Source organism: Mixophyes fleayi, chromosome 2, assembly GCF_038048845.1.
Source record: "Mixophyes fleayi isolate aMixFle1 chromosome 2, aMixFle1.hap1, whole genome shotgun sequence".
NCBI lineage: Eukaryota > Metazoa > Chordata > Amphibia > Anura > Limnodynastidae > Mixophyes > Mixophyes fleayi.
The window spans coordinates 360461583-360473117 of NC_134403.1; the positions used below are offsets into that span (position 1 = coordinate 360461583).

Here is an 11535-nt window from a genome sequence, read left to right on the forward strand (position 1 = left end):
GTTTTCTGGCCCTGAGGTCTGCAGTTTATAACTAAAGATGAGATTCTGGAGCTGATTTTGTGGTCCTGAGTTCCAAACCTTAAAGCTGAGGATGAGATTTTGAAGCTAGTCCTTTCACAGCTGCAACAAAACACTGACATATATTTAAATTAAAATAACATAATCCTGTATTTATTTCATTTGAAGAAACAAGGAAGTGTACTTTCCCAGCTATAAGGAATTCCGATGTGTGTTATAGTAATGTTATAATGTATTATCTTTTGTGGATTTATAGCTGACTATATAATCTCATGTGAGACACCTGCAAGTGAAGTCATTCTATTTCCACTCTCTTTATCATCCTAATTATATCATTTTTCATGTGTTCAATGCCTAAAAATTGTTAAATGTAAAAATAAATGCCTTTGTTCATCTGCAATTATTTGTACAGTAAATGAATGGTAAACTTTTGACATGTACATTTATTATCTTAAATTATCTAAACATACTGAAAAATCTAACAAGAAAGTCACTGCTTATAGAAACTCAGTTCCTGCCATATAAAAGGCCTTTGCATTCTTAAGTAACCATTAAGCTCAGACTAAAATTGTCTTTCCTATATTATGACATCACTTGGAGTCAGGTCTCTTCTGGAAGCCTACACTAATAGATCCAACCACAATGAACCTCACAGTAGCCAGTTACAAATCTGCTAGCCACAGACGTTGCAATGTTGGCAGCGATATGGGGCAATTGGATATTGCAGCCTGTAGCCTAAAATTCTATACCAAGTTGCTGGATCAATATCGTTGTGGTGGTATATGCAGTTTGAAGATGTCAATTTCCAAAGATGATCAATGATGCTGGAGATAAACTGGCTGCGGGGCCAGCTGGCCAGAGCTTCTAAAGTTTGACCACATATGTGCAAAGGGTTGGGTACGTTTTTACGGTGTGGAGAATTTCGACAGCGAGGAGTCCTACACTTAAAATCCGAATCTGTGAAAAAACTATTTAAATATAAGCAGACTTACCTCCATACCGACGCTGTAGATCTCCGATCGGAGCAGGATGCTGACCGCAAGTGATTCCGACTGCTCAGGTTTCCGTCAGTAGACTTTGACGTCATGGCGACCTCTATCACTTTTAATTTAAAGCGGCAATGTCAGGACCCCGCAGGTTAAATGTTTAAACTCTTAATCCGACATTGCTGCTTTAAATTAAAAGTAATAGAGGTCGCAATGATGTCAGAGTCTACTGACGGACACCTGAGTAGTCGGAATCACTTGCGTTCAGCATCCTGCTGCCATCGTAGATGTACGGCGTCGGTATGGAGGTAAGTCTGCTTATATTTAAATAGTTTTTTCCCAGATTTGGAGTTTAAGTGTAGGACACGTCGGTGTTGGAATGGTGGTAATTGTGAAAACAATTACCACCGATGTGCAAATATGCCTACTCTCTCAGGATGTCCAGGAGACTCCTGAATTTTGTGGAGTCCTCCTAGACTGCTGGAGAGCAGCTCATCTTCTCAGATCTTGCTTCTCTTTCTTGTGAAGTCGGTGGGGCCTTGAGGACACGATTTGTTTGAGGATGTCATTGGGATCACTGGGCAGGGACTGATGGTGCAAATTGCCTCATCATGGCCATGCCACCACTGCCTGATAACAAGAATTGCCCTTTGGACTTCCCCTCTGGGATCTCCTGGAATCGAGGTTCAAAAAGTAGGCAAGTATGTGTGTGGCCAAATTGGGCACTGTATTCTTTAGATCCAGATTATACTGACTCTATTAGCGCTGACAATAGGTGATATTGGGATCTTTAAGATGTCAACTGTAAAGCATGAAAAATAAACATTAAAATGTGAAGAAAACCAAAAATATACATACAATACGGGCAAAAGTTTTACACAGGTGTGGAAAAAATGCTGCAAAGTAAGAATGCTTTCAAAAATAGAAGTAATAGTTTATTTTTATCAAATAATGCAAAGTGAATTAACAGAATGAACAGAAGAGAAATCTAAATCAAATCAATGTAAAAATCGCAAGCAGATATTGTATAGTAGGTTTTATAAGTAACACACTTCATGGGCAACCATTCATAGCTCAAAGGTGAGCAATTTCCTCCAACGTTCTTCGCATTAGCCAACTCTAAGTCCAGAGGAGTTGCTGTACTGATATTCAGTCCAGATACCGTCATGCGAGCATATCCTGAAGGTAGAGTTATTATAATAGTAAGAATATTCCTCCAGTTCATCCTCACACTGACCCTCTCATATGCCCCAAACGCCAACCAAACTGAATATTTTAAAACTCTGTTCAGATAATGACGTCAAATGCTAAAGGGCACATAAACGTGGGTGGAACCTTCAACACGATTTTGGACCTAGGCTAGACAGAACGTAGCCCTTGTCCAGCAACTCACCGCAAATACAACCTAAGGACTGTAAAGATGTTAGACTCTTACTCAAAGAGCACAACCTAGTTGACACATGGCGTCTTAAGAATTCAACAAAGATTTACACAGAAACTGTGCCCCAAGCTGTTTTGAAAGATTGCTCCTCTAAGAGTTTGCTCTCACAACACAACTCTTTTGCTGAGCACAACACAAAAAGGGGAATACAGAAACACTTTAATATTAATAAAAGTGACAAAGCTTGCAGTCAAGTAAGCAACAAAATAAGGGAAATCAGAGTGCAATGAAATAATGAAAACAAAGGTGCCTCACACATGACCCAAGCAAGATATTTAATGAATTCCGAGCATTCTATTCCACCCTATATAACCTCCCAGGGTTTAGAAGCTCTCCTAATAACCTAGTAGGTAGGATGTCTAGTCTTGTGCAACCTCCCTAAAATATTGCAGTCTGAAATAGAAGCACTCAGTTTCCCAATTATGGCAGAAATCTCACAATTCGTCCACTCACTCAGTCTTCTTCGGCAGTAGAGTCAGGTGGATTTACTAGCCAATATTATAAAAAAAAACATTGACGTTCCTATTACTTAAAATGACTCCTCTATTTAACTATACGTCATAAGAAGTACCTTCAATTACGAAACATCTCGGGCCATAATACTGGTAATCCCAAAGCCGGACAGTGACTCGAATTTTTAAACCTCCTACTGCCCAATCTCTTTATTCAACTTGACCTAAAGCTATTTGCTAAGGTCCCTGCAACCAGACTGAATAAGATTTTGTCCTCCATGGTCGATCAGACCAGCTTGAGATTGTCCTGGATTGTCAAGACCAGGACATTACGTGATGCCCGTTATGATGAAATGATACACAGGAGTGATATCCGCTTTCCTCCCTGATTTTCATCACCCTAAATATCGAACCCTTTGTGGCCAGAATCCGTGCGGATTATAACATCTCCAGCATCACTGCTAAAAATAGCCTTAAGTATATATAATGTTCTCCTCGTGCTTACACCTCTCACCCTAACATTTTTCATGAAATCAAGAAATTTAGTATCCTACCGGACTTCTAAAACAACATAGAAAAAGACGAAATTTTACACTTCCACGTGCAGTCCTATGCAAAGAAAACCTTCTACTAAACTAAACTAAACTTCAAATGTCAAGCGCATAAAAGATTAAATACCTAGGCATACACACCACCAAACCATAGAACCGACTGTCACAAACTTTGGCGTTGTGGGCTCCTATTTGTGTTAGGCGCCGTAGAACTGCTTATGTGATATAGACTAGTTTGTACAAAAGACTGTCTAACAAATATAAGTGACGTACGATATCTGCATTGGACATAGAAGCAGTAGTGTGAGTAGTGATTGACATGGTCTGCTCCAATCAGAAGTCTGGAACACAGCTGTGGTTTTCCTGAATGGACGTTGATGTCATCAAAGGTGCTGGGCACATACCTACGACTATACGTATAACAGTCGCTTGCGGTTATCAGATTATTGAGCCCCTTTCAGACTGTGCGTCTCCCATATGCAAGGCCGTGGCTATATGACATATATATAAACTATAAATAAAATAAAATAAAACATAACCTAGAACCTGCAATGTTGTTATCGCTATTTTGCAATGATTACAATTATTAAGCTATTACAAAATAATACCAATAAAATATAACTCTTATTTCACAGACAATATTGATATTTCCGGACTTATGTATTCCGCTTCTATATATTATATTTTATTATATTATAACTATTTACAAATATTTTACCTGCCAAATTTCATTAAAGTATAAGCAACACAAGAGGCAGTTCATAATGACTGGCCATTATAGCGAAAGTCCTTCTTTTAAGCTTTTAAAAAAATATAATTTTGTATCTGTTTTTAATTGGGTGATATGTGTGTGTGGATCATGTGTCTTTAATCTCCAGGCCACTCCCATTTTATAGTAGCTGGGCCTGATTCATTAGTTCACGTATCTGCTGATTGTGAGCACATGGGGCCTGATTCATTAAGGATCTTAACTTAAGAAACTTCTTATTTAAGTCTCTTGGACAAAACCATGTTACAATGCAAGGGGTGCAAATTAGTATTCTGTTTTGCACATAAGTTAAATACTGACTGTTTGTTCATGTAACACACAAATACTTGATAGCTTATTTGTACACTGAAATTTAAAGTTGATATTTGTGTGCTACATGAAAAACAGTATTTAACTTATGTGCAAAACAGAATACTAATTTGCACCCCTTGTATTGTAACATGATTTTGTCCAGGAGACTGAAATAAGAAGTTTCTTAAGTTAAGATCCTTAATGAATCAGGCCCATGGTGTGCAAAATCACTCTTGCGCAAGCTCAGAACCGTCAGGGACGGCTGGTAAAACAGAGCTCTTCCATGCGGCAGTGCATGGAGAGGGCACTTAGTACAGGTAAGAGAAAGAGGAGTGATCGTAGCGGGGAAGGGGGTGTGTAGTGACTGTACAGCGTGGGCGTGCCAAACTCCAGCGCACGCAGCCAGGGGCTTAGTAAGCTCTAATAACCCTGTCTTTCTGCCATATCTCTCGCTCCAGCTCTGGGGCTAGTCTAAGTTAGCCAGCGCTCGGTCTGCGTTGCTGTCAGGCCCCTCTGTCTTTTAAAGTTGTACTTTAGTGAAATGTTCCGCGTCATTTAACAAGGAGGGTTTCACCTTAGAACTTTACTTTTGCCATTATTTAGCTCTTAGTAAATAACTCTATTTAGTAGTTATGGATCTCACCACTTTCCCACATTTACTGCATTACACATGTTTTAGATTCTATTGAGAACATGGCATGCAACTTAGGTTTCAGGGTCTATTTAGTTTCACATTCACACAAAACCAGCAGCACCTGGAAGTCCAGATGTTTCGCAGTGGACTAAGCAGTCGCATTAAACATTATTTTGCATATAACTGGGATCAGGGATTGAGTTACCAGTCAGACACAACATCGCCAGTGACCTGTCACTCACATGACAGGTTAAGTGTTTTTTTTTACATTTAATTTTTTTTGCTTGTGTGTGTGAATCAAATAACAAGGAGACTTAAAAGAAGGAAAAGAAAGAACGAGAGGATAAGAGACAACAAAGGAAAAATTCAGTGCATTCTCCCTGGGGCTGTTTTCCTGCACGGAAGGTTAGTTTAGTGCTGGACACTTAAATTCTCCTTGTTGGTCGGCCTGGGAAGTTGTGTCTGTGTTATCAACAGATCTGGGTGTTTTCACTGTAAAAGAAAAAAAAAAATTATCCTTGGATTCCTGGCAAGTTACAGCTGCACCAAGTCGTGTGTTTAAAAGAAAATTCTCAGGGTGATACATCAAGCAGGCAGGACAGAGTGTAAGTGAAGAAAAAATATTTCTTTTATTTTACAGAATACAGATCTATACAGAGGCCTATGATGTCACAGGACAGCGTATGGCACCACAGTAGACAAGGCCAGATTTTCCAATAGGGCGCAAAACTTTTGGAGGTCGCAACATTTTTGGGGGTGCAAAATTGTGACAGGGAGAGGTATAAGCTGAAATTAAGTTTAAAATATAAGATAATAATTGTTCTCCAAATTAACAATGAAACATTAAAAAAACATAGGTTTTGATTTTGACATATTCCCATGGTAAAGGCTGAAGACAATGGGCTAGATTTACTAAGCTGCGGGTTTGAAAAAGTGGGGATGTTGCCTATAGCAACCAATCAGATTCTAGCTTTCATTTATTTAGTACTTTCTACAAAATGACAGCTAGAATCTGATTGGTTGCTATAGGCAACATCCCCCCTTTTTCAAACCCGCAGCTTAGTAAATCTAGCCCAATGAGTCATCATTGGGCTTGTGTTTGAGGATAAGCGAATAGGAGAGACAAGGATGGCGACAGGGGTAGAAGTGACAGCCTCTCCCCCCTCTACATCTCCACGTTCAGTAGCGCTCGTTCATGCCGTCATTCTGCAACACCGTTCTGATCTAATGACAACGAAATGAGTGATCCTTATAAAAGCCAAATGGGGTTTCAAAAACATGGGATCAGAAATATTGGTGGGTGGAGGAGGTGATTTTCAGTTAAAGACATGTTCGCATATTAACCTGGTGTGGAAGGTCAAGGGTCACTATGAGTGTATTAGTCTAGCGTGATCTGAACAGGGGAAGTGGGCTCCCAGGGGAATGTGGGCCCATTAGCCCAGGGGCTTCCATTCATTTAATCCGGCCTTGTACACACTATACATGTTTTAAAAGATTTACCCTAGATCTGTGCTCTTTATCTGTCATAACCGTAGTCTGAGAAAACCGTGACTCTGTAAGCTCTGTGGAGGTCCTGATCCTGATGAGTGCATACACACTGCAGAATCGGAACGACATTGAAAATAAGATTTATACTTCTGCTGAACAATCAAATGAAAAAGCGATCGGTACTTTGGAACGACTATCGTTCATCGTTTACGTGTACACACTAATGCGATATTGGCCTGAACGGTTCTTTATCGCTCAATTGACCCAATAGCCGGTTGAAAAACCTGTAGTGTGTACCCAGCCTATGAGAACAACTTCAATATGAATATTATAGCCACCATAAAGCTCTGTTAGCAGTCACAGGTTCTGCTATTTATAATGTTTGTTTGCCAGTAGATTGCTTTTTGGTACTGATCTTATTGACTTGCAAATCTGTATATGCAAAAATGACATTATTCCCTACTACTTAGGCAACACTTATTATATTGGCACTCGTGCATATGTGCATGCTGGTTCTTGTAGTGCAACATGTGTGCAATATAAATGGTGTATCCATAATGAAATAATCATTGTTGCTCCATCATAAATAATTATTACTCCCGTTAGCAATAAAATATTATTGTCCCTTAATATTATTATTAATTCTATATTCATATTGCCTCCGTAATATAACAAACAATACTATTGCACCCTTAATATAATGTACAATAAAAATTGACCCAATAAGTTAATTATTGATTAATATTGTCCCTATTATGATTAAATAATGATTGTCACAATCATTCATAAGTCACTCGTGCCTCCTCTTGTGTTATGAATGGCAGAGAGCCCAAACAGCTCTCTGCAATCTCAGCTCTCTTAACCGCCTCTATTGCTTTGGCTGTTTTGCTTCATACATTCAATGGTTATGGCCATGTTATGTAGTCAAGGTTAAAAATGGGACAGTGATGTTAAACGCTTGGCATTGGTGAAACAACAGAGTTTGGGCAGTTTATCAGCAGTTTTGCATTTAATACACTGGGCGGTTTAAACCCACCATGAAACCGGGGGTTTAAGAAAACCGCCATTTGATACATTTACCCCTATGGGCCTGAGTCATTAATGTTACCTGTAAATATTATAGACATTTATGATTATACATGGACATTTTTGTTAAATACTGTACATAACGGACATTTCTACAGGTCCTGATTGCAGACACATGTTATAGCATGCATACGATACTGACATAACTAGGACTCAGGATTTAGACTAGCTATATAGCTGGTGCAAGAGATACGGCAGAAAAACAAGTAACTCTGAGACAGCCGGAGCTTTATGCGGACGCGGGTGCGTACGCTCAAGCTTGCCATGCCCTTCCTCTGCTGAGCCACTCTGTCAGTCTCTACATTGGTTGCCTGTGTTTCAACGAATCCAATATAAAATTCTTCTACTAACATACAAGGCCGTCAACAAATTTGCACCGACATACATCTCCTCACTTGTCTCAAAATATCTCCCAACTCGACACCTCCGTTCTGCACAAGATCTGCGTCTCTCTTCCACTCTCATCACATCCTCCCATTCTCGGGACAGACAGGACTTTTTTCGGACTGCACCCACTTTGTGGAATTCCCTCCCTCACACAGTAAGACTATCCTCTAGTCTCCAAACCTTCAAGCGTTCTCTGAAAACCCACCTCTTCAGACAAGCTTATAATATTCCTCAACCACCATCTTAAACTCCCTAGGTGACCATATTATCACCCTCTAAACAGCTAACACAAGACAACAACCCTCTGACCAACATTTCCACACACACAGCCCACTCAGTACTTTTACCTTTGCATTCTAGTTGGTCCAGTGTGCAATATGATGTAGCACATGCCCTTGTGTTTAAAACTCCCATTGTCCCATAGATTGTAAGCTTGCGAGCAGGGTTCTCTTACCTCTTTCCTTGCATGTATTACCCAGTATTGTTTTATTAATGTTTGTTCCCAATTGTAAAGCGCTACGGAATTTGCTGGCGCTATATAAATAAATGATGATGATGATGTAAATTGACTACGACCAAATGCCCCTTCACAGCCCCATTCCCTCCCCGAAATCATAGACTGTAGTAAGTGTCCTTTGTGTACGAAGACAGAGTGGACAGAGCTGCGCTTCCAGGCGTATGGTCTTGTTTGAAGCACGAGCAGAGTCATTTTGCGTATGATGCGCTCAGAATCGTCAGATACATGACTTAATGACTTAGGCCCTACGTCTCTTTTGTTTTTATTGAGAGTCTTGTACTGTTATACATTGTTTTTTTATGGGTATTGTGACAGACCCGGGCCTTATATTGAGAATATCGTGCCAACCCGGTCTGTCCTCAGTGGGCCAATTGAACAACCATGGCCCACTCTGTTATTAAATGCCGCCCGGTGGCCAGATCTGTTATTACTGTGGTGTCCAGAGAGGGAGGGGAGAGGCAGCTCACAGGAAGTGTGAATCAGCTGTGGACCCTGTGACATCAAAAAGTAGTGGAACGGGTTAAAAAAAGGAGGGTCAGGACCTTATCTAAAATCAGTAGGGGGTCTCTCCCTGTTTGCTAACTATTGTTCTAGCAAGTCTGCAACACAGTCTGAATGGCACCATCACAGCAAGGGGTGACCACTGATGTCATGCACTATTTCCACCCCGGTTACCACCCAAACTCTTCACACCACCAATCACAAGAGGACAGTGAGTGGGGGGGGGTGGTGAGAAGGGACCAAAAAGGAGCTGTCTGGGGGATGGGGGTTGTTGTTGGAGAATCTGGAGACAGCAAGGACCTGTTAGAGAGTAACCGTATTCTCGCAGGGCCTTAAAGGAATGCTTGAGGCAGGAGCTTCTTGACAGAGATCGGACAGTGTACCTCTAGGACTGATTCTGTTACCACTCCATCGGGAGACACTCGCAGATTCTGGGGAATTGGTGAGCCTACATCCGTAGGGAGACTGATACCCAGGGTCCCACCAAGCTGGTGGAGAGTTGGCCGAGCGGCTGGGATCAGCAAGATACACAGACCCACCTTAAGGATCAGAAACCCTGGCCCACTTGGATTGTCAGCTGTGGATTTTATTACCAGGAGTTTGGGCCTGCTAGGACTCTGTGCTTGGAGGTAACCTGCTGGGGATTTTGTTGGGGAGTTTTACTTGCACTGGTGATTTTCTGACACTTGATATATTTGGCGGGGGGAACAAGTTTCTCCTTGGGGAGCACTGTTGTATTTTACTAAGTGTGTGCACTTTGTTTAATAAAAGGGATTATTATTTCTTTCCTGTCTCCTTACCTGTGTGACCTGTGAACCTAGAGGACCGGGTATCTAGAGAGCTTTGGTAATAACCCCGGTGTCCTCACAATTTTGGTGGCAAGCAGTGGGGTCACACAGTCCCAACGTTTGGGTAGAGCGCAGGGACTCGTATCCAGATACGGTCAGGCTCTGTAAGGACACAAGGCAACAGTCTGTCAGCACCAGTGTTAGTAAAAAAAAAAAAAAAAAAAAAAAAAACCCTAGCTAGGAAGTCAGCAGGAATGGCCACAGAAGCAGAGCAGATCAGCTTAAAAGCCACAGAGAGATTCTATATGAAAGAAAGGAAACAACACTTGCAGGGGTTCTGCAGAACCAAAGGGGTGGACTTTGATGACACAGACGTGCGTGAAGTTCTGGTGGCCAAACTAATGGAATGGGAAAGGGCCCACCCTGAGGAGATGGAAGAGTCAGAGGTGGAAGAGGAGGAGGCCAAAGACCAGCCACAGAGACCCCCTAGTGGGACACAACCCAGACCACCGTCCGGCACGCCAGCAGTGCTGCAAGATTGGCTGACAGCACTGGGGGAAAGGGCAACCCTGCATGAAAGGGCAGCCGTACTCCAAGCAATGTTGGGGGTAGCATATGAGGTACCCCAGATTCAGAGAGTAGAAGGTCGGGGAGAGGCCCGGTTGAGACCTCAGCTGGGATATAGTGGAGTCCCAATTTTTAAAGAGGCAGACACAGACATTGATACCCATCTCCAGGTTTTTGAAAACTTGATGGGAGTCCATGGGATTGAGGAGGAAGAGTGGTCCAAATATCTGGGACCCAGCCTGACTGGGAGAGCGCTGGAAGCTTACCAGGCTCTAAGCCCTCACGAATGTGGGGATTATGGTACAGTGAAAAAGGCACTGATGGTAAAATTCCAGTTAAATGCAGAGACCTACAGATACAAGTTCAGGACTTTGAATAAAGGAGGGTCACAGTCGCACCAGGAATTTGCCAGCCAGCTACAGAGGGCCTGCGAGAAATGGATGGAAGGGAAAGGGGCCCGCTCCGCTAAGCAAATTAAAGAGCTCATTATGCTGGAGCAGCTGACTCTAAAAATGGCCCCAGAGATCCGGGAATGGCTGGCGGACAGAAAACCTGAGACCCTGGAGGAGGCAGCAGGGCTAGCTGATGAGTATGTGGTGAGTCGACCAAGATGGAGAGCCCCTAGTATGCCTAGTCAAGCAGCTGCAGGGAGGGGGAGCCGAACAATTCCAGCAGGTCTAGTGACACCGGGAGCCCCCTTTATTAGAGAGAACTCTGCCCGGAATCCAAGAGATGAACCAGCCCGATCCAGACCCTGGGACCTGAATCCAAAGAGGTGCTTTCGGTGCAACCAGGTGGGGCACTTCCAGAGAGATTGCCCCCGTACCAGAAGTCCGATCCCAGGAGCCAGAGCTGCACCAGTGGCCGCTGTACAGTATGCCCCAGGAGATTTTGAAATCGGCATTGAGGCCGAGCCACCCTGTCCTGATGTGCCAGAGGCAAGGGACGGGGTGTATGTGGTGAACCTGATTTTGGGGAAGGGGAGGCAGAGCCCTAGGAATATGCAGGGTCATCTACAGGACGTGTGGGTGGGGGACTGCAAGGTCCAGGGGTTGAGAG

General features: G+C 42.5%; 1 long non-coding RNA gene across 1 annotated transcript; it reads right to left on the reverse strand.

Annotated features, from left to right (window-relative positions):
* Positions 1 to 441: 441 nt before the first annotated feature.
* On the reverse strand, positions 442 to 3649 carry LOC142140516 (uncharacterized). Its single transcript, XR_012688523.1, has 2 exons — positions 3576 to 3649; positions 442 to 1806 (listed from the first exon to the last, which is right to left on the reverse strand). It is a non-coding gene; the product is annotated as an uncharacterized LOC142140516 (long non-coding RNA).
* Between the last annotated feature and the right edge of the window lie 7886 nt (positions 3650 to 11535).